This window comes from Octodon degus, unplaced genomic scaffold (assembly GCF_000260255.1).
Source record: "Octodon degus isolate 3935 unplaced genomic scaffold, OctDeg1.0 scaffold00307, whole genome shotgun sequence".
NCBI classification, from domain to species: domain Eukaryota; kingdom Metazoa; phylum Chordata; class Mammalia; order Rodentia; family Octodontidae; genus Octodon; species Octodon degus.
In genome coordinates, this window is record NW_004524883.1 from 88,945 (window position 1) to 94,207 (window position 5,263).

Genomic DNA, 5,263 nt, shown 5'->3' on the forward strand with positions numbered 1-5,263 from the left:
AGATGGAGAAAGGACATCTCTGGGAAACTTTGTGAAATTTTGGCCTCACAGCTTTTCTGAGGAAAAATGGCAGAAGTGTTTTTTTTTTTTTTTTGTCTCCTTCTGCCTTTATTTTTTCAGTCCTCTAACCTCCAACTCTCCGTACCTAACCATCTCGGCAGTTGGTTCTGCACCCAACAGCCAGCACAAATGTTATAAAATTCCAATGCGAGCATGATCTTTCCCAAACTCCTTAAAACATTTATTACCACCTTCACCATAAAGTCCAAGTCTTAACAAGGTGCGACTCACCAGGGCTTGGAGCTTGGCGGTGGCTGGTTCCCACCCTAGTGGTGTGGGTAGCATGAAAACCTGGACAGGTTTTTTTTTTTTTTTTTTTTTTTTTTTTGCTGAAACTATGGCCTTTTAATTACACAGAGACAGTTCAGAAAAGAACTTTTCAGAAACTTTAACATAGGAGGATACACACACACACACACACACACACACAAAAATGAGTTTTTTTTTTTTTTTAAAAAAAAAACCTGGTAATGATGCCTGATCAAAGGATTCATTCTGACAGATGAGAAAGTGGACTTTGAGAGGGCTAGTAAAGTAGGAGTATTTGTGTGGGGAGGAGAGGGCAGTTATTCCCAGGCTCACAGTGACTTGGAGAATGTCACAGTGCTAACTACAGGGTGATGGGACAGTGGTCACTGCCAAGGGCCTTGGAATGGATCTTGCTGTCACACAAAGCAAGTAAAAGGGAATGAGACAACAGAAAGTAATCAAGGCGCCAACCTACATTCTTGGACTGAGCGTTCATCATGTAAGTCCGAAAGGTATAGGTGTAGGCAGCATTAGGGTACAGGTGACGAAAGCGTCGGCCAGGGGCACGGCCTGCAGGAGTTCCCTAAAGCCTTGGCGCTCCTGTGGAGTGAAGCCAGCATTCTTTTTGTTTCCTTTGGGGTTATGCAGGTCAATTTCTTCATGAGCCACACTGAGGTCCCCACATAGTACAAGAGGTTTGCAGGATGCCAAGCCCTTCAAGAACTTGCGAAAGGCCTCATCCCAGCACTGCCTGTACTCCAGCCTTACCAGACCCCGGCCTGCATTGGGTACATAGGCTGTGACTAGCACAAACGAGTCAAATTCAGCCACAATCACCCGGCCTTCCTGGTCATGTTCCTCCTCACCTAACAGAAATGAAGAGTCATTATTAAAAAATAAGAAAAGCAGAAAAAGGATCAAAACACTGATGCAGGGTTGGAGTGTTAACAATTGATTTAAAAGAGCTTGGGCGTTAGGAATTAAAAGGGTCTCACCAATGCCATAAGAGACTTTGAGTGGGCACTGGCGGGAAAGCAGACCCACACTGCTATATCCTTCCTTGTCAGAAGGCGCTGACCAGTACTGATGGGATAGTCCAGACAGCTCCTGAAGCTCAACTGGGAGTTTGTTCTCTGAACATTTGGTCTCTTGGAGGCACAGGATAACCAGGGCTTCTTTTTTTTTTTTTTTTTTTTTTTTTTTCAGAACGTGGATTGAACTCAGATCCTTGCATTTGCCAGTCAAGCGCTTATCCTACTGAGCCATCTCCCCGGCCCCAAAGTTGTTTTATATTTGTTTGTTTTTGTTTTTTTTTTTTTTTTCAGGGCTTCTTTCCCTACCCAATCTAAGCCCTTCTTCTTAATCCAGGTGTGAAGCCCATCCACGTTCCAAAAGCATGTCTTGAGTGTGGCAGATTTGCCACTGGGAGGTTTTTTTTTTTGCCTGGAGGATCCTCATACAAGACTGGGCCTTCTCCTGCTGTCTCTTCTTCGTTTTTCTTTGCTCCCACTTTGCTCTTCTTGGCCTCTGGCTCTCTCTTGGGCTCTTCCCCAGTGTCTGCCACTGATGCCTTTTCCCCACACTTTGGCATTTCTGTAACGAAGGCCCTTCTGTATCTGTACCTTGTCAACTACCAAAACAGTATTTTCACAGGGTGGTCTGCTCAGGCCTCAGCAAGAATTCTCCTCCTGCACAGGAGAATTTTTTAAAGAGAATACAAAACATAGTTAAAAAAACATTAGAAATGATACAGAATTGCACTAAACAAATTGATAGGAATTAACAATGTTTGTTACACTGCATATTGGTGTTTTCAAATTAGTTGTTCAAATTATCAGATATATGCCTATAAAATTGGTCAAAATTATAAAATATTAAAAAGGAGAGAGAAAAAGAATTAAGCATTGACTGCTCTTTTCAATAGACAAGCAGAAGGGCTGGCCAGATAGCTCAGTGGGGGCCAGAGAGATGGCTCAGTAGAATAAGTGCTTCTCTGGCAAGCACAAGGTTCTGAGTTCAATCCCCAGTTCTGAGAAAAAAAAAAAGGGCTGGGGAGATGGCTTAGTAGAATAAGTGCTTCCCTGGCAAGCGCAAGGGCCTGGGTTTAATCCCCGGTTCTGCCAATAAATAGATAGCTCAGTGGACTAAAGCACCTGCTTAGGCAGAGCGTAGCAGCTGGGGTTTGATCCCTGGCACAGTACAGCTCTTGGGAAGTTGAAAACTGGAGAATCACTACATGTCCAATCTATGTAGTGAGACCTTGTAGATCCTGTACTAAATACACACAATAAAGGACAAGCAGAAATCAGCAGTACAATTGCTCAAGCTATCCTGTGTATGTACTTATATTTTAAAAATAATTTTATTGAGAAACAAATAGCAATGAGACAGTTTCAAAACTGATTACTAGCACAGTTTCAATAATTAATACAGTACATATTGTTGTCTTAGTGGTTATTCATTGTACAAGATGCAGACATGTTATCCTGTCCACAAACACTATTAGAACAAATCTCTCTCTTCAGCGATCCAAGAGAATGCAGGTATGTATCTATTCTAACTATTTTGAACCTTCAGATACAAAATGGTCGTTCATTTGTATCCCCTTTTTTGTTTAGTTTTGTCAGAGAATGGTATTCCATTGTCATTTAAATATTGTAGGTGCATGAATTCAGCAAAATATTCCAATATTCCAGTAGTCCATAATAGTAGTGGATTTTCCATAAGACTGGCAATGACAGAAGTTGTTGATTTGGCCAGGGAGATGGCTCAGTGGAATAAACGCTTGCTGGCAAGTGCAAGGGCCTGAGTTTAATCCCCGGTTCCCCCGCCGCAAAAAAAAGTTGTTGAGTTGAGCTCTTTACAGCTCAGCATATTAATATGGCTTTACTTTTTATACTTTGCTTTTATACTTTTCTGCTAGATGGCTAAGACCAAGATAAAGCAAGACTTATATGACAATATACACATAAATATTTTTGCCTCTTTCTTTTCTCCTTTCCCTTATCACAGTTGCTCCTTCCCTTTGAACAGTTTCTTTCCCTTTCACAGCATCCCTTTTTCCTTTCAGATCCTGTTTACTCTTTCAGGTTCTTACACTAGGAAGACAATACCTGATGTTTACTCATGCAGGTCAGATTTACTTCACTTATGAGTATGGTCTCTAGTTGCATCCATTTACCTATAAAAGTCTTGAGTTTATCATTTTCTATAGCTGAGTAATACTCTATTAATAAAAATGCCACATCTTTTAAATCCATTCCTTAGTTGATTGGGCATTTGGGTTGTTTCCAAGATTTAGCTATGACAAATTGCACTGCTATAAACATGGGTGCACATATATCTTGGTGGTATGATATTTTCAGTTATTCTGGAAAAATATTCAGGAGGGGAATAGCTAGGTTGAATGGGACCTCCAATACAACTAATATGAAAATCAGTGTGGAGATGCTCCTAAGAGTCTTTTTTAAAAAAATGTATTTAAGACAAGGTCTACAGGGGTCTCACTATGTAGATCAGACTCATAGTGATCCTCCCATTTTCAATCTCCCAAGCATTGGGATTACAGGCATGCACCACCATGCCCAGTTTCAATTGTGGACTCAGCATGACCTGAGGGATTGAACTCCGGCTGCTGTGCTCTACCTAAACAGGTGCATTAGTCCACTGAGCTATCTGGCTGGCCCTGCTCCTAAAAGTCTTAAAGATATAACAAGCCTATAACCTCTACCTTCAAGGAAACTTCTACCCTCAAGGAAACTGCCACATGTAGGCCCACACGCTCTTATTCCAAAGGCCCATTGCACTTTGTTTGAATTTTATTATACCTCACATCATTTATTATTGCCACAAAGGCTCATTGAACAAAATTATTAAGAGGCCATAAATCATAATGATGAAGACCACTGGAGTAACATCGTCTCAGTCCGTATCCTGTTTTTGCTACTTACTAGTGCCACTTACAGCCAGCAAGTGACTTCATCTTTCCCTATGCCTCAGTTTCCTGATATGTTAATGTGCAGATAATAACGGTACCTACCTCTTGGGATTATTGATAATTAATTCAATTCATTCATGTGTAGCATTGAGAAAAGTGCCTCCATAAATAAGCAATCAGTAAGTTTTAGTTATTGGTATATAATTTATTCATTAAAGATAACATAGCAATTAAATTGCCTTCTGGTGGCTTTCTCTAGGTCAGCATATGGGTCATATACAAAAGCTCAACACCAGCCTCTGATCATACTGAACCCGACATGATTTCTTGAAGAATACTTTGCTATTCTCCTTTGTGACAATTTTTGTCCAGCAGAGATTTGCCCCAGAATGCATACATTGAACTTATTTTTGCTCCAACTGCAGCAATTTTTGTTAGCTTTAATTCTCATTGAGTAATAAGTATTTTGTACCTGCTATATGCCAAAGATTTGCTAGGACTGGATATACCTGATGTCTTAGTTACTTTTTTCTTACTGAGACAAAATGCCTGATGCCCAGAATTAAGGAGGGAAAGATTTATTTAGCTCACAGTTTGTGGAAGTCTTATGCATGACTGGCTCCAAGGCAGGTGACACATAGAAGAGGGCAGCAGTCCATGGAAGTGGAAAACAGCAAAAACAACAAGAGCAAAAAGGCAGGAGCAGAGTGAGCAAAGGCTCTTTCCCTCCCTTACAGTGCATGCAGGCTGCCCGCCCCAGGGCTGCTGTACCTCTCAACCCATAATCCCAGCATTGAACCGTGAATCAGTCAAAAACTCTAGAAGCCTGCCGCATGACTGCATGAGGCTTTGGGGGGACATCTAGATGCAAACTATAACACCTGGTGAAACTGAAAGGGAGACAGGCATTATATAAATAATTTTTTTTTTGAGACAGGGTTTCATTCTATAATTCAGGCTGGCCTGGAAGTAGTGGCAATCCTATCTCAGCCTCCTGAGTGCTGGGATTACAGGTGT

At 41.1% G+C, this 5,263-nt stretch overlaps 1 pseudogene; it reads right to left on the minus strand.

Annotated features, from left to right (window-relative positions):
• Nucleotides 1–658: 658 nt before the first annotated feature.
• Nucleotides 659–1,900, minus strand: LOC101574239 (annotated as a pseudogene).
• Between the last annotated feature and the right edge of the window lie 3,363 nt (nucleotides 1,901–5,263).